The 18339-nt window shown below is 44.7% G+C and overlaps 1 long non-coding RNA gene across 2 annotated transcripts in view; it reads left to right on the top strand.

The window, feature by feature from the left end:
- The window catches only part of LOC106732016 (uncharacterized), a 97394-nt gene that overhangs the window by 25589 nt on the left and 53466 nt on the right, over nucleotides 1–18339 (top strand). For both annotated transcript variants that reach the window (XR_001368258.3, XR_012902641.1), the window contains exon 2: nucleotides 14137–14219. This is a non-coding gene — a long non-coding RNA (uncharacterized LOC106732016). The remainder of the gene's footprint in view (nucleotides 1–14136; nucleotides 14220–18339) is intronic.

The following is an 18339-nucleotide window of genomic DNA, read 5'->3' as shown; positions in this document are numbered from 1 at the left end:
CAGGACTGAAAAATCTTCCAGGGAGGGAGCTTCCACCACTCCTCCCCCTTCTCTAAGGAACAGTTCATCACCCTCCTGGGATAATAGTATGACAGCATCATACTTGCATGACCATGTTCCCAACGGTTGATCTCACACTGAACTGGTTCCCGGTGGAGCGGTAGATGTGTGGTGAGCCCCCACAGTGTGATAGCGACATGCTTCTAGAGGGGGATGGAGAGTCGCACGTGAGTGTCCCATCACCTGAGGGCAGGGGTGAGCCACACACACTGCTCCAGGAAGGTGTCCTTCCACATGCGGAAGTTCTGGAGCCATTGCTGGTCGTCCCACCATTCCATGACGATCTGATCCCACCAGTCAGAACTGGTGTCCCAGAGCCAGAAGCAGCAGTGCTCGGTGTACAGGGAAGGGCAGGAGGGGTCATGCTGCATGTGCAGTGCCCAGAGAGAGGAGAGGAGGAGCCCTGCAATGAGCTGGGGGTCATGTCCCTGCAGGGCCACAAAGTCAGCCTGCAGTAACTGCAGCAAGAGGTGTGGCATGAGGTCTTAGAGCTGGCGACTGCTTTGAAGCAGGTCCGGCTCCATGGCTGGAGTGCTCTGTTGTCTGGAAGGGCAACCAGAGCAGGCAGTGAGAAGAGTTTGCTCAAGGAGGTAGGAAAAGAAGAGGAGCCTGAGACACGACTAAACAGGGGGATCCCTTTAAGCATGAGCCTCCAATAGCCTCAGGCAGCAGCTCCAGGAACTGATTGCTGTCCCGATGCCCAGCCTGAAGTGCCTTAAATGCAATTCAGCCTTCAATCAGTGTGGGTGTGCTATTTTGAACCAGCTCTGCGCTATTTCAATGGGCATTTGTAATGTGGACACGCTATTTTGAAATAAGCAATTCTGGAGTTTTTATTCCGAAATTGCTTATTTCAAAATAAGCATCCAGGCTGTGTCTACACTGGCACCGTTTTCCGGAACTGCTTAAAACAGAATACTATTCCGTTTTCAGTTTTTCCGGAAAAGGAGCATGTACATTGGCAGGCTGCTTTTCCGGAAAAGCCCTTTTTCCGGAAAAGCGTCTGTGGCCAATGTAGACGCGCTTTTCCGGAAAAGAGCCCCGAGCATCATTTTCGTGATCGGGGCTTTTTTCCGGAAAAGACTACTGGGTTGTCTACACTGGCCCTTTTCCGGAACAGTGTTCCGGAATAAGGACTTATGCCCGAGCGGGAGCAGAATAGTTTTTCCGGAATAGCGGCTGATTTTGTACAGTAGATCGTCGTTGCTTTTCCGGAAAAGCAAGCGGCCAGTGTAGACAGCTCGCAGCTTATTCCGGAAAAGCGGCTGCTTTTCCAGAATAAGTGGCGCAGTGTAGACACAGCCACAGTGTAGAACATAGCCTTAGTGTGTCACAGCACAGTCAGTAAGGAAAATTTCAGTAGACATAGTTGTCAGTGTAGACTAGAATCAGAATGAGACAAAATAAAGATGCAAATTTTTTCTTGTAGGTTTCTGTCCCCTCTCCCCTCCCACCCAATCATTCTGCAATTCCTTTTCATAAGTTTATTTCCTCTGAATGCAAGGACTGAACTTTTATCTATTGTTAATCAGCCAAAGAATGGCAGGTTTCTGTTTGCATAGCCTCACAAGTAACTGTAGTAAGAAAAAAAAATCCCTTCCAATCAAACTAAAAAATATGCACCCTTTTGACACAGATTTAATGAAAGTCCCTCTGGGTGTGAAAGGCTCAAGTGTTAATGGATTTTACACTCATATTCCTGCAGCTGACTGGCTAATTTGGATGAGATTTAACTCTTGCACCCAGCGCCTGAGGGAGTGCATTGCTGGCCATGGACACCATGCTAAGCAAGTCTGACTCCCCGTGAACATTAAACTAGTTACTGCCAACCCATTAGTTATAATATGTGAACTTGAATATTCCCTTGTCATACACCAGGACCATTTCTTTAATGTTTCCTATTTTTAATTTTAATGTAAAGCTTGGGGACTTTGCATCTGCTGCCTGGATTACCCATGAGGTGCTCTGCTAGGAAAATAGAGCTGAGATGTGAGCAACAGAATGAACAGGATATTTTATGATATCACACATAGACACAACAGAAACATCTCTGAGTACTAGGGCCAGATAACTCCAACTCAGTAGGAAAATTGAAGCAAGCTTTCTCTGACACAGGCTGTGCTGGAAGTAGAATGCAAGCAAACCTGCAAAAAGTCCATATCCTGCCTGAACTCTGGCTATGGTTCTGATTCTGGTTTATCAATGGACTCTCATCTCAGTTTTGACCCCAGATCTCCATCCTCAGCCCAAGCTTAACCATATACCTTGCTGTGACCTACACACCAAGCATGAGGCAGGATTACTTGTGTGTTTGCACTGTTCCTTATAATATCCTTATAATGTGTAGGAATCCCTTAGACCTGTGGTCACCAACCAGTCAACTGCGATTGACTGGTCGATTGTGGGGGCACAGCCAGTTGATCATGAGGCAGTGTTCCCAGCCCCCCCTTGTTTCCCTACATCTCCAATGAGGGGCACCCCGCAAAAATAGAGGTAGCTCCGGCCACCTGTGGCATGGGGAAGAAGTCCTGTGGCTCCGAGCCAGATCTGGAATTAGATCTCACATGGAGGCTAGGGACTTCCCCCCCACACACACCGCAGGAAGGAAGGAAGGAAGGCAGCATGGGGAAGGAAGGGAAGACAAGAAAGTGCACACTCCTCCCCTGCCCACAACAGTGCACGCACTTTCTTGTCTTCCCTTCCTTCCCTGGGCTCCGGGAAGGCAGGGATGAGGGAGGTAGTTAAGATGGCCATGCAGGATCCAGAGCAGTTTGATTTCTTAAAGGAGCCACACATGCGCTTCTTTCAGTGCTACCTGCAGATCTTGCCCCAGAGATCCTCGTCCCTGGAAATCCCCAGGTACCGGCCGAGCTGCCACTGCCCCTTCTCCCCTGGCCAGACCCTCACCAGCACCCTGTCTCCTGCCTCCTGGCCAGACCCCCACCAGTATCCTGGCCCCTGGCCCCTGGCCCCTGGCCAGACCCTCTCCAGCATCCTGTTCCTGCCTTCTGGCCAGACACCCATCAGCACCCTGCTCCTGCCCCCTCACTCTTGGCCAGACAACTCCCAGCTTGCTCCTGTATCCTAGTTCCCACTCAGATTCTGCACTGCCATTCCTATCCCACTCACTGCCAGCCCTGTCCCACACACTGGATCCCTCGTTTTTGGACACACCTCAGAGTGTAGAGGGGCCCACAAAATCCACTAACTTTGGAACCTCAGAAGAGTTAATTTGGCCTGAAACCTTGAACCTTGGTCCTATCTACCCTCCCCATGGAGCTGGAGTGCCAGGGGAGTGAGATATCTCAGTTGGGGCCACATCAGTGAGGCTTCATTTTTTGGGGGGGGGAGGGAGGGATTGGTTTTTTGCATCTCACTTGTCTGGTCCCTGACTGATTTTTCTGTGGGTCAGTGATCCCTGACCCAAAACAGGTTCCCTTCCCCTTCCATAGATAAATACAATGCTGAAACATTTTGTGTTGCACTTAATATTTTATTTAAAAATGAAGCCTGGCCAACAAGCCCCCAGTTGGGGCCAAGCCCGCACCTGGCCTCAGCATCATAACATCCCTGAACCCCCCCCCCCAAGTCTTGTGCCATAACACTTCTGCACCATCCTCACACTAAAAACCTGTGCCCTGAGCCCATCATACACCCAATATCCATACCCTGAGTCCCTCATATACATCAACCCAAACTCCTGCACCCTCACATCCACAAGCCTGCAGCTTGCTCCAGCACCCCAACCCTCCACCTGACGGCAACACTCTCCAGCCTGGAGTCCCTTCCCTGAGCCAGCATCCCCTTCTCCACCTCCTCCTGCATCCAAATTCCCTCCCAGAGCTTGCACCTCTCACCCCTTCCCACACCCAAATCCCTCATTCCCACCCCAGAACCCGCACCTCCTGTCTCAACCCAGTGAGAGTGAGTAAAGGCTGGGGACAGCAAGTGATGGAGAGGAGGAGAATAGAGAGGGCAGGGCCTCAAGGAAGTGGTAGAGTCTTGGGGAAGGGGTGGGGTAGATCTTGGCTCGCCCTGACATTTAAAACATGATCTTTGATGTAAAAAGGTTGGAGACCACTTCCTTAGACCATAGCAAAAATTCCCAGATACAGCCCTCCTCTCCATGGTAGCATGCATCCATGTGTGAATGGTGACAGTGGGAAGTAACATGTATAATTTATTAAGCCTCTGTCCTGCAAGGAAGGAGCAGACATGAGAAAGCATGATATATAATAGCCCAGGTGTTCATAATTTATGTGTAGGCACCACACATTATGCACACGCAATTATAAAAATTCAAGCTGATGTGTGCATTAATACAGAGGTGCTGGCTCCCACGGGGGGGAGGAAGGGGGAAGAGCAGAGGGGGAGGAGAGGAACTGGCATGTCTTGTCTAAAAGCTAGTCTACAGCAACTTGTGAGCTAATTATGCAGAGTTGTCATAAAGCATGTTGTCTCAGAGCTAAAGAGGACATTAATGCTAAGGTCTCACTTTAACTACTCATCTTCATATACATGCTATTATCTTTTGTCCATCACGTTGATTAAAGTGTTGGTTTTACAATAAGGGGCCATTTCTCAGATGTTAATATGCTTAGTTAATTGTTTTACTTCAGTCATATCCTTTTACTATGTTTACTTTAATATGTCATAAAACCGCAGTCTTTTTGATAAATAACAAAAGTGAAAAGATGTATGAAAGAAAAAGGCACGAATATGAAAAGGAGAAGTGACAGCAATAGCCAAAGAACTAGATATTTTTTAAAAAATAGCCTACTTCTGGTGCTGCTTTTTCGTTATTGTTATGCAGATGCCGGAAAAATAGCGGTCACTCTTGCTTATTAAGAACTGTCTTGTGTGAAGTGATGGGCCTTTTCATGTATAACCAGGAACCTCATTCATCTACGTACTTCTTGAGACCCCACTTTGTAGCTATAGAATCTTCTGTTGGAGCCACTCACTCTGGTATTCTTTTCTCCTAGTGCTTGAATAGACTTAAAATGCTACAGTGGCACAGCTGCTAGGGAGCTTCAATGTAGACACTACCTACGCTGACAGAAGGGGTTCTGCTGTTGGCATGGGAAATGCACCTCCCCAAGAGGCAGAAGCTAGGTCAAGGGAAGAATTTGTCCGTCAGTGTAGCATTGTCTATGCCGGGGATTAGGTTGGTTTAACTACATCACTCAGGGGGGTGGATTATTCATACTGCTGAGCAACTTATCTGGGTTGGCCTAACGTTTTAGGGTATGTCTACAATGCATCCCTAGTACGGACTAGGGATGCAAATGGAGACGACTGAAGTAGTTAATGAAGTGGGGATTTAAATATCCTGCGTTTCATTGACATGATCTCGCCGGTGCGCTAGTTCGAATCACAGCTAATTCAAACCAGGAAGTGCACGCCGGGACACATTAGTTCAGACTATAGCCCTTAGTCTGAACTAACGTTACTCCTCAAAAAATGAGGGCTTTAGTCCGAACTAACGCGTCCCAGTGCGCACTTCCTGGTTCGAATCAGCTGTGATTCGAACTAGCGCGCCAGTGAGATCATGTCAATGAAGCATGGGATATTTAAACCCCCGCTTCATTAACTACTTAGGTCGTCTCCATTTGCATCCCTAGTCTGAACTAGGGATGCAATGTAGACGTACCCTTAGTGTAGACCAGACCCCAGTTTGTGTTTTCTGTGAAAGTAAGAAGAACAGAATATGGGAGCTGAACTTTGCTGTGAAAATCTGAGAGGAGAATTTTGCTATGAGTCTGGATATAGTTCTCTCCAGTTTCCCTATAAATTCCTTCTGGGGTTTGGGATCAGGCCTGCCAACAGCAATTCTGGGTCTCAGGACAGAACAATCATTGGACCCCGTGCCTCATCCCTTAGCTGGATCCACAAGCCCTCTCCCTCCTGAGAAACCTGGGCATCCCCACTTGAGCAGAGGACCCCCTGTCTGGTTGTAGTACTGTCCCCAACCTTCCACCTCTTCAGTGAACTATTTCCTGACTTCAGGAAAGCTGTTGTCCCCATACAGAAGGAAAGAGGTTTCAGCGTATCCAGTTCTTCAAAGAATAACGTGAGGAAATTCCTCTTGCCAACTAGAGGATTCTGGGGTGTCAGGGACCTCTTGCCTGCCTAGCAAAGGATCTTGTGGGTGGATGTTCCTTCTGTCAGATTCCAACCATAATGGTGAGGGTTATGAGCCCACCTGCTACCCTGCAAAGTTTTCTGTGCTGGAGGGCTCCCTGTTGGAGTGGTGGTGGTGGTGGCAGCAAAATCCCCCCCCTCCCCCCAAAACAGTCATTTCCTGAGTGGCAGGAGGGCCCTTCTTCAGCAGAGTCTGATAGCAATATGTGAGACTGAAGAGCCAGGGACGTTATGCCTGGATCTGTTTTACTTGGTGACTAATCTGGTCCTGCTGTCATCAGTAGTACTGGCTCCACTTCAGAACCAAAGTCCAGTGCCAGCAAAGCCAAAGGCAGAGTAGAAAGGAAATGCAGGCAGCAGTCTGTAGTCTGGAGGGAATAGAACATGTTTCCATTTACTGTGCACATTTTGAGCCAGTGTTACTAAACACAGAGGAAAACAAAACCAGGAGGAGGGTGGCCAGAAAATTGTGGGCTCAAAGACAAAAAGTACTGTAATTTCCCATACTCCAAAATTTCCAGCCATTTGTTGATTTTGAATACATCTACTAAGAGCTGCTAGGCCACTACCCTTCCACGGGACAGAAGTAGCACCATGGAAAATCTCAATGACTCATGCACTGGAAGAAGATGGGCTTTTCAGAGAGCTAGTTCAGCACTGTGGGTTCCTGACTCAGCAGCAGCTGGAAGAAATATAAAAGGAACTTGACTCATGTGAAACCAAGGTCTTGGCCACTTACGATAATTAAAGATCCCAGGGCATTTTTCACAAGAGGAGAGATATAAACCACAGTGTCTTTCCCAAATTCCAAAGCAGGTAGATACAAAGTGCCTACCTAAATATTCCCTGAATGTTCAACCATTTCATACAGTGTTTACCCTAAATTATTATATAGATTTGCTGTCTTCCACACAAGAAATGGCTGCAGTGATTGCTTTGCTACTTCCCAGCGAAGTTGTGATGTTCAGTTAATTAATGACAGGACTATGCAGCACTTACGCAGGACTATGCATAGTCCTGTCTTTTGTTTCAGCTAGACCAGACTAACACGGCTGCATCTCTATCACAGTTAATTCATGTTTGTAAAGCACTTTGCTTGCTGCAGGCATGGTCACATGCAGAGCGGGTGGAGCCCCCCTTCAGGGAAGCTAGCTCTTGGCTCTATTCTTCTACTCACACCCCTGTGGCTGGAGCCAGAAGACCCCCCCCTCTGCTGCCCTCCCTCGAATGGAGTCATAAACCCTCCCTAGCCCTGCAGGAGAAGCCCTGAGCACTCCCCACTTCCCCGGACAGAGGAGTTTTGAGCTGGCCCTCAGAAATGCTTTCCTGCTTAAAATGTTAGATCATTCAGATTAGTTGTAAGAATTCTCTGTCAATCCTGCAACAGCCATTTTTGTTTCCAATCAATATATATTACAAATATATATTGTAGGACCTGAAAATACTTGTCATTGGGCCAGGGGGACAACAGACTTGCTGGGCCCCTGAGCAAGGTGGGGAGGGGCACTCTGTGCTCCTAGAAGGGGCGTGGCTTTGAGCAGATGGGGCTGGGCTGATGGCAGCTGGCCTCAGCCCTGCCCAGATTGCCTCTAGCCCAGCCCTCAAAGCCACCCGGAACTCACTGTTCAATCCTCCAGCGGCACAGTAGAGGTGGCTAGGAACCCTGGGCCCCTCTGAAGTGCTAGACCTCAGGGCAACTGCCCTTTTGCTTCCTCCCACTCCCATCAACTGGCCTGTAATCATTAATTAAAGCTTTGTCCAGTGCAAAAGTACTTTTTTCCCCTCATGAACCTGCAGTGGACAAAGCTTTTATTAACTATTGTAAGCCCAGGAGGGGAAGAAAGCACTTTCAGCAAAACATTTAAAAGTAGAAAACAAGTCCATACTATGTAATATGGCCTATCCATGTTATAATACAGATATTAAATAGAGCCACATCTGGATTGAGTCTATATTGACTATTTTAGAGCTGTCTCCTCCTATTACATTCAGATTTTTTACACTTTGCTGTCTAAACTTGCTCAGAGCAGTTCTCAAATTGATGTAATTTTCTTATTTAATCAACTTACTTTAAACAGAACATAGCACCAAATCTAAAGGTTTGAAGGAAGGAAGGAGGAGCTCTCTCCGAGTTTTTAGTCTGTAGATATATTGGGTCAAATTCAATACTCCCCCACACAAACAAAATCCCCATTAACTACAGTAAGACCTGCAAGTACATAACAGAGGGTCTAATATAGCATTAAATTCCCTAGACAAGTTTTTTACAGCATGTTATTCATGGCTCCATGAAGAGGAAGCAGGATGCTTACACAGAGTGCAAGAATGGTGAACCAGAGCAATATTTTCCCACTTATCAGCCCATAACTTCAAATACATGTAAGTCTAACCCAAATCATGAGTAATTACTGGGGATTTTAAATGGAGTATTCAAACAACTTTATCGTGTCTCAGTCAGTGACTGTGGTTTTGACAGGTAAATGATGACAGAAATATTCCCTCTACAAAGAAAGTAGGGACATGCCAGGGAAAGAGAGAGGGATAGCTAATGGCAACTTTAGAGACATTCATCTATCAAATATTTATCTAATATCTAGTATCAGAAATGTGGTGTAACATACTTTAGTCTGTTTATATCTGAAATAAAAGGTGAGGCCCTAAATACTGAGCTTTTGTTTGAAGTGAACCGCCCTCTTTAAATAAACATTACAGCGCTGAGTTTGAATGTAATGTATTATGGCATTTTTTAAAGAATTTGTAAATATTAATGCTCTCTTGTGAAGCACAGCACCATTCCGTCTGTGCTTCATTTCGTCCAGCATATATAGTGTTTTTTCTGCCTGTGTTCAATCAGGTAACATATGTATTGGGGTGAAGAAATAATTGTGTGTGTGTATGCCCCTCTCCCAAGGTGGAAGAGGTTGTGAAGCAAAAGATAACCCATTATTACTCTAATGGGTCAAATAGGTATGACTGAGGGTATGTCTACACTACCCCCCTAGTTCGAACTAGGGGGGTAATGTATGCATACCGAACTTGCTAATGAAGCCCGGGATTTGAATTTCCCGGGCTTCATTAGCATAAAGCCGGCGCCTCCATTTTTAAAAGCCGGCTAGTGCGAACCCCGTGCCGCGCGGCTACACGCGGCACGGACTAGATAGTTCGGATTAGGCTTCTAATCCGAACTATCTGTACGCCTCGTGGAACTCATGGAACGAGGTGTACAGATAGTTCGGATTAGGAAGCCTAATCCGAACTATCTAGTCCGTGCCGCGTGTAGCCGCGCGGCACGGGGTTCGCACTAGCCGGCTTTTAAAAATGGAGGCGCCGGCTTTATGCTAATGAAGCCCGGGAAATTCAAATCCCGGGCTTCATTAGCAAGTTCGGTATGCATACATTACCCCCCTAGTTCGAACTAGGGGGGTAGTGTAGACATACCCTGAGACTTTTTATCTTTTTTGGGGGGAGAGGGAGACTATACTAAATATAAAGAAACATTTATGTCCATATACATATTTTTTTCTGCAAGCCCCTATCTTCAAACACTTAAGCACATGCTTAACTTTAATCACACTAATAGTCCCCTTGGAGTACAATTAAGCACATCCATAAATATAGGAGAATCAGGGATTATATCTACCAATGACTATATGAATGAGTCTGATTATATAGATGGATTACATTAACATATGTGTGCATAGTATGTAATACTGTAGTTTTAAAAAAGCTGCTAGCTATGCTTTCTGACATAGGGTCTAATCCAACTCTCACTGAAGTCAATGGAAAGATTTCCACTGACCTCAACAGGAGCTGGATTAGGCCCCTGATATATTTTGTTAAGTGGGTCTCTGGGTTCTTTATGCCCTATCTTGTAAGGAATTACTAAAATCTATCATTAAATATATATTCTGCGCAGAGCTTGGCGAACCCTGTACATAAGTAAGGATATGTCTACACTTGCTCCCTAGTTCGAGGTAGGGATGCAAATATAGGCGACTGAAATTGCTAATGAGGCGGGGATTTAAATATCCCACGCTTCATTAGCATGATCTCGCTGGCGCGTTACTCCACTCAACAGCTGATTCGAACCAGGAAGTGCGCGCCAGGATGCATTAGTTCGAACCAAATCCTTTGGTTCAAACTGACGTTACTCTTCATTTTTTTACATAGGGTTCTATATTTTAGAACCCCCATCTCAAATTATTCAAGACGCCATATATCAGCAGTAAAATATCTATGAAAAAACCCTACAATTACATGAAAGTTATTACAGCCAATATCTTGGATTAAAAGGCTTTACCATTAAAAAGCTCTACAATTATTTCTACAAATGAGTGTAATCCTACAGTTTTTCTTACGGGACAACTCCCACTGACTTCATCGGGAGTTTTGTCTGAGTGAAGAATGAGGGCCAGTTTCCACTGAAGCTAATGCAAGTTGGATCTAGTCCTGAGAAAGCACTGCAAAATTTGACGGGGTAGGATTTGTTGTTGAGTGGAAGGATACAATAGTGATACATGCTGTCCCTTAGGGGAAAATCAAATGAATGTTACAAAGGACGGTTTGACTTTTCTGATTACACTCTCCTGTAATACAGAAACAAAAACACTGGATTAAAACTAATAAATCTTTTCACTGATAGAACATCTTTCATCTGATCATCTTAAATCACTCTACAAATATTTAATAGCCGATTGCTATCACTGCAATGCTTATCTGAAAGCATGGAGGCATCTCCATCCCACTGGGGTCTTCCAATGGTGGAAATTTCCTCTTACAGGAAACAGGAAGGGATTCTATCCTTTAGATGATGGGAATGGCTATATCCCATTCCCTTCTTTTGGCAGGTCTGGTCACCTACATTTCTGATTCCATGTGTCTTTCAAACACTATTGTATGGGACAGTGCTTGCTACCTGTCGCAGGAGCACTCTGAGTGGGAAGTGGGCCTGGTGACTGCTCCTGGAATATGCCAAAGGTCAGTAGCAAATTTGCTGCACTTGACATCAAAGTAATTAATGGGTGTTAGGGTAAAGGGATGGTAAGACTTGTTTCCTAGAGGGCACAGTGACACGTACTTAAGTTCACAGATATTTTTGTTCAGATTTATCACAGGCACTTATCCACTATTAATAAGTATTTACTAATCACAGGGCCTTCACTTCACATCACAGAAGCTAGAGTTTATGCCACAAGTTGGCAGCAAAGATTAACCATCCCTTACTCTCTGTCTCTGGCTACAAGATGTACCACATTTACCTGGTCAAGTCGCTGGGATTTGCAAAGTAGCATGTTCAAACCACTAGCCCCACTGTGGAGAGTTAATTCCCCACAGAATGCTTTGTAAGAAGGGAGTGCTGTGAAGAATTTTATTCGAGCCTGAGCAGCAAGAACTTTATGGAGGGTGGAGGCTTTGCATGGGATGGCCTGTGGAATTAGTCAGGAATAACTGAGACTTAATTGAAGCAGGTAATGTCTTATAACTTTAGCCTCAGAGAGAAATTACAGCAAGCCAGGGCAAGATCCAGGAAGCATCATTCCATTACAGCTATTGGTTCTTGCCTTTGTGTCTGGTGCAGAAAGCTCTTTGCATTAGGCTGGAAATGATTTTGCCTCTGATTTGGATTTTGGCCAAGAGGAAACTGTTGTATTTTTGTTTTTAATTCCCCCTTACAATGAAGTATATCATAAAAATGTTTAAACTCCTGTAAACAATGTAAAATCTCTTCTGTTCAGACTGGTCTCTCACATATATTAAAGACATGTTAGCTTATTCTAGCGCGTCTCCTTCCCTGCCTCTCACCCCACTTAGCACAGGACTATTCTTCCCGACAAGGGTATTTTCTGTTGTTTTGTTCAGTCTAATTTTTGTAAATGTCTAATAGATTTCAGTGCTGACAAGTCCCATTTTAATGTCATTCCATTAATGCTTAATATAGAATACTAGCTCAAACAATGGCAGGCTTTACTAATTGAAATGGCCTGCCCTTTGTTTTCCTCTTATCTGCAGTTGGTAAAAACATTGTTTCTTATCCTTACCTTAGCTTCATTGATTAGTAATGTTATTAGAAGCTAAGCCAAATGAACTTTGGCCCAGCTCCACAAAAGTACTTAAGTACTTTCGGCTATGTTTATACTAGTAATTGAATGACAAAAGTTTTGTCATTCAGAAATGTTAAAATGACACCCCCACAGAAGACAAAAGTTTTATGGATGACAAGCGCCAGTGTGAACTGCACTTTGTTTGCAGGAATGCTTTCCAGCCAACAGAGTTAACACTGCTTCTTGGGGCCAGAAGTATTTTGCCAATGTCCCTAGTTTTGGCTTCATTGCAAGCCACAAAACGTGTGCTAAATCCAGTAAGCACCCTCCTGTGCTCATTTGATGCCTAAATTTTCAGGGACAAATCATTCCTTGGTGCCCATTTTTCTGCCTCTGATGCAGTGCTACCTCCTTCTAGGCACCCAGATGTTTATCTTCAACCTAAGCCTTAAGAATGTACAAACCAGGGTAAGATAGGCACTTTGGAAAAGCCAATTTGGAAAGGTGAGCAGGTTTACCAGAGTGGGTCCCACTCAAAATTCAAATGGAGGTGATACCAATGTTTCCCGAAAGCTGTGTGCTTGTAAGGATGCCAAGGTCACCCAGCTGATTAGCAGAGTGCTCACAGCTAGGTTTGGTATGTCTATTGATGGTGTACCTTCACACATGATTCAGGGCACACAAAATTTATTCCACACATGGTTGGAAAAAATCTGTGTATGGATGGAAAAGATTACAGGGAACCCATATTGTAACTTTCAACTCCCTGGTTCGACCACTATCCTAGGTTGTGGGAAAACCAGACTCAATTTTCTTTTCTGTTGCAATGAGAGAGAGAATTTGAATGGTGGGGGTTAGGGTCTGTCACCTCTGAGGGGAGTGCTTAAACACAAGTTTAAAATGTATAAGTTGAGCACCTCTTTCGCTAGTGATTTTATTTGGTGTGTGGGAGATGACTAATTTGTTTCTGCAAGGCTCCTAAATTGTCTGATATTCATGTATGACTAAACAGAGATAGTCCTTTCCCTCCAGCCTAGATAGCACTTTATTTCAAAGGGAGGGGAGGAGATTAGCAATTGCCCCTGTCATCCCTATTTTCCCTTGACTAGCTTTGACTCTGCGCCTTGTGAATGTGCTGGCTTTTTGTGAATTGTATTCTTAGATGCCTGTCTCTTCCCACTCAACAGAGGGAGCCTATTTGTCCAACTTGGCTTTGTGGACTACAGTGTTGTTCCTCTGATTCCTGTAGGCCCTTAATAGTGAGGCTTTGTTTATTTGTGTGATTGTTTTTAAGTTCCATTTAGTTTCATCTCCTAAAACCAATTTCATCTGCGCTTTCATTTCTTCATATTACCAATTGTAAGGACTTCATTTCTTCAGTTAGGGTATGTCTACACAGCAGTGTTATTTCAGAATAACGTATGTTATTCCAAAGTAACATAGTCCACATCTACACTACAAGCAGTTATTTCGACATAATGTCAAAAAATGTCGATCTAGAGGACTACTTACTCCAACTCCTCTAACCCTCATTGTATGAGGAGTAAGAGAAGTTGAAGGAAGCGTGCTCTTCCTTGGACTTCCTGCTGTGTAGACAGCGCCAAAAGCCAAATGAAGCTATGCAATTGATGGAGCTCAAGTTGCATAGCTTATTTTGGCTTTAGCCCTGTAGTGTAGACGTGTCCTTAGTGAGTATGAAAAGTTTCCTCTATTTAATTTCTGATCGTGAGCAACATCTTGATTTCATTTTGTCAGAAACTGCAGCGTTGAACTGTATTGTTTAACAAGGGAATGCCCACGTAGGAATAACACATGACACTTTCAGTGACCCTATTTGACTCCTTTTTTTGGGGAATATTTAACATATTTAGTATTGTATTTTCAATTTCAGATGCCATAAAAGTCAAGAGGTCATAACACATGGTGCTTCAACTTATTCAGTGGATAAGAATATATGAAAAACAGAGCTTCAAGGTATTTTACAATAAGTAGAAAAATAAGTACAGTTTCCTAGCCAAAGACATGGGGTTCATTTTCTTTCTGTCTCTCTTTAACATTCATCTAAAATATAACAAATAGATATATCCTGAGGCAATGACAAGTTGGGGTCAAAGAGAGAAATGCATGTTAGTAAAAGCTGGCAGGATATCAGTGGTAGAGGGAATGGAAAGCAAAGACACAGAAGAAGAACACGCTGAACTAAACACATATAAATCTATAACTACAGCAAAATCCCACTCAGCATTAAGATCCTTACGCACGAGGAACAATAAAGCCAAGGGAATGGACTGACATATCCCAGCCCTTGTTCATTAGGCTCTTAAAGAAAATACTCATTTTGGTGTATCTATGTCAATGTGATTGGCACATACAAAATATCATGTTAACAGAAGAGCCTTCTGTAGCAAAACCAAAACCAATAACCAGTGCAGCCATCATAACGCATACACCATTCACACAAGTGGACAGGCTATTTCATTGTCTCTCCTTTTGTCTTTCCCCATCCCACTCAGCACAATTCTGCATGTGTTATTCAGGTAAAATTCTTGTTGAAGATGTTGGGAGTTTTGCCTGCCTCATGTGCAGGACTGGGCCCTGAGTTGTCATCTCCAGTTTTCCTTGTTTTAACTTAGGGCCAGTTCCATGGGCAGCATGTATAAGAAGCAAGGGAAGGCTGTGCCTTCCCAAACTAGCAGGCATGGCCCCTCCCACACTCCACCCCCTGCTTCAGTGTGGCTCCCAGGATACCCCTACTTTTTCAGCCTCGCTGGGGATGCTGGGGCAGTGCGCTCTGCCTGTGCTCCAGGGCAAGAGACTGGGACCGCCTGTCTTCCCCCTAGCTTTGGGGCTAAGGAAGCTGGGACCTTACTCTTCCTGCCTTCCTCATGTTCTGGGACTGGGGAGGCCCACATGGGAGGCTGGAGGCTTGCTGCTGCAGTGGGAGGGGTCTGGCTGTGATGGGAGGCAGGACTTTGGGCAGAAGAGGCAGGGCTGTGGGCTCGCCTCCCCTATCCCTAGGTTCACCCACCAGCCTGGCCTATTTGTAATATTTAGAACTGTCCTTTAAGCAGCAGAGGGATCAATATATGCTATACGCTATCCTCTGGTGAGCTAAGCCTGTATGTCAGAATGGTGAGTAGGAATGTGTGCAAGGAGCTGCCTATTTTCTCCTATTTATCACCACTTTTGGGAGACTGTATTTCTTGGGGCCACATGGAGGCAGCAATCCCTAGGCTCTCATGAACGCAGGGACTGCAACGGGAACGTAAGTAGATGGTGTAAAGAAGTAGAAGGATCCTTGAATCTTGCCATGCCTTTAGGGAGAGGTACAATCTGGCTCTTATACGGTAATCTCTTTGGAGCAGGAACTCTCTTTTTATTTCTTTTGAAACTAAGTACCATGAGAATAACTGGTGCTATATAACCAATGCACAATAAGGGCACTTGTTAAGGAAGTGAATCAGTACAGATCAGCTATACCTACTACTGTAATTTAACAACCCCATCTCCAGTTACAACATTACATTTCCTTTGGCACTTTCCCATTAAGTACTTAACACGCCCCGCTTAGTTTATCTGACTTGATTAGATCTTAAATGAGTATGACTGCTTAGTTTATGTGATATGGTCACAGCTCAAAGAAGTTTGACTGCCGACTAAGTTGCATTATTGCATCACCCCCATTTGTTGCTATTCTTATCTTTTGTGTAGTTAGATGAGCTGACTCAATTAGATGCACATGGTACCTTGTGAGTCATTGCACTAACATGTAAATATATATGTGCACCCTTCCTTCATTTCAGGTATGTGTATGCTAGAAATGCAAAGAGCCACAAATGCAACAGATGTAGTATACGCACATCCTATAACAGTGCAAGGAGTTGTTCTAATATGGTAGTAAATCCATCTCTCTGAGGCCTGTGCCATGCTAGAAAATTAAGTGGGCTTTCTTACATTGCTTAGGAGTATGAAAAATCCACAGCCCTGAGCAGCGTAATTAGTTAAGCCAAATTAACCCCCTTTGTAGACAATGCACGGTCAGTGGAAGAATTTTTCTTTCAGCTACCTACTGTCTTTTGGCGCAAGTACTGTCTACACTGAAGCAGCGGTGCATCTGTAAAGCTGTATTATTGCAGGTATAGATGAGCCCTGACTGGTGTTAGAATTCTTCCATCAGCCTAGTGGTGTCTATATCAGGGCTTGTGCTTGCTTATTTACATTGCAAAAGGTGTGAAATTTTCACAGCCCTGTGTGATGTAGTTAAGCCAACCTAACATTGTAGTGTAGACTGACTCCTAGTCTATGTCTCTACACTACAGACCTTACAGTGGCATGGCCATACCACTGCAGCTGTATGGCTGTAAGTTTTCCTGTGTAGCCATTCTATGCCAGTGGGCGAGCGCTCTTCTACCAGCATAATTAAACTACTCCCCATGAGCATTGGTAGTTATGTTGGGGGGGAGGGGGATGCTGTGTGCTGACAGCACTCTCCACACCAGAGCTTTGTTGGTGAAATTATGTCAGTGGGGTGGAGGAGAGGTATTTTTGCACACCTCTGACTGACAGAAGTTTTGCTGACAAAAGTGCTAGTATACAAAGCCTGAGTTTCATTTCTCATTTCACCTTTGTCCTCCTCATTCCACTCAGCACAGTCCTGAACATTAATTGGGCAAAATGCTTGTTGAAGTCAGTCCGCTACAAATGAGAACATCAAGGCAAAGAATAGTATCAAAGGGGTAGCCATGTTAGTCTGGATCTGCAAAAGCGACAAGGAGTCCTGGGGCACCTTATAGACCAACAGATGTATTGGAGCATAAGCTTTCGTGAGCAAAGACCCACTTCATCAGATTCATGTAGTGGAAATTTCCAGAAGCAGGTATAACTATGCAGGCTAGAGATAATGAGGTTAATTCAGTTAGGGTAGGTGAGACCCACTTCTAGCAGCTGATGTGGAGGTGTGAACACCAAGAGAGGAGAAACTGCTTTTGTACTTGGCTAGCCATTCACAGTCCTTGTTTAATCCTAAACCAGGGGTCTCCAAACTTTTCAGCCCGAGGGCCGCATTAACTATCAAACAGCAGTTCGGGGGCCGACTACACACTTGAGGTCCAAATAAAAAACAATCAAAACATGGATGTTGTTTTTAATTATTTATTTAATATTATTTTATTCAGTTATTATTTAATAACACATTCATACACTACACATGAACACCTGTATTAGTGCGAATGGTGAAATTGTTTCCTGGATGCCAAAATAGCAGACATTTCTGGCTTTAGATTTGTTGTCCCTAACATCAACAGTGACCTGAGATTATCATCGGACAAGTTTGTTCTCAAATTGTTCTTCACATATTTCATTCTTGAAAATGTTTGTTCACACAGGTATGTTGTTCCAAAGATTGAAAGGTACCTTGATGCAAAAGTTTTGACATTAGGAAAGTCTTCCTTGGGCAAAACCTGGTAAAAACCCACCAGTCCTATTTTGAACTTGTCCCTAAGGAGGTCATTTGCTTGCAACTCAATGACTTCCAGCTGCAGTTCATCTGGGAAACTGGCCACATCTGCTTCAAATGGGTTTTGAAACAATCTCACTTCTTCTGCCTTTGAATCCAAAAAGGTCTCCACGGGCCGGATGAGAGGGCCTCGCGGGCCGCATCCGGCCCCCGGGCCGTAGTTTGGAGACCCCTGTCCTAAACTGATGGTGTGAAATTTGCAGATGAACTGTACTCAGCAGTTTCTCTTTGAAGTCTGGTCTTGAAGTTTTTTTGTTGCAGGATGGCTACCTTTAAATCTGCTACTGTGTGTCCAGGAAGATTGAAGTGTTGTCCTACAGGTTTTTATATACCTGTATTGCCATTCCTAATATCTGATTTGTGTCCATTTATTCTTTTATTTAGGGACTGTCCAGTTTGGCCAATGTATATAGCAGAGGGGAATTGCTGGCACACAGGGCCGGCTGGAGCCATTCCTGCGCCCCGGCTAGCGGACGCGCGATGCATGTGTGGCTCCGCCCCTGGGTGCATGGCGCATGCTCGGTCCCGGCCTCCGGCGTGCTGTGCTCCTTACAGTTGCAGTTGGGCGCACGGCACCTG

This window comes from Pelodiscus sinensis, chromosome 3 (assembly GCF_049634645.1).
Source record: "Pelodiscus sinensis isolate JC-2024 chromosome 3, ASM4963464v1, whole genome shotgun sequence".
Classification (NCBI taxonomy): domain Eukaryota; kingdom Metazoa; phylum Chordata; order Testudines; family Trionychidae; genus Pelodiscus; species Pelodiscus sinensis.
The sequence above is the reverse complement of the archived record's forward strand: the minus strand, read 5'-3'. Positions and strand labels throughout refer to the sequence as shown.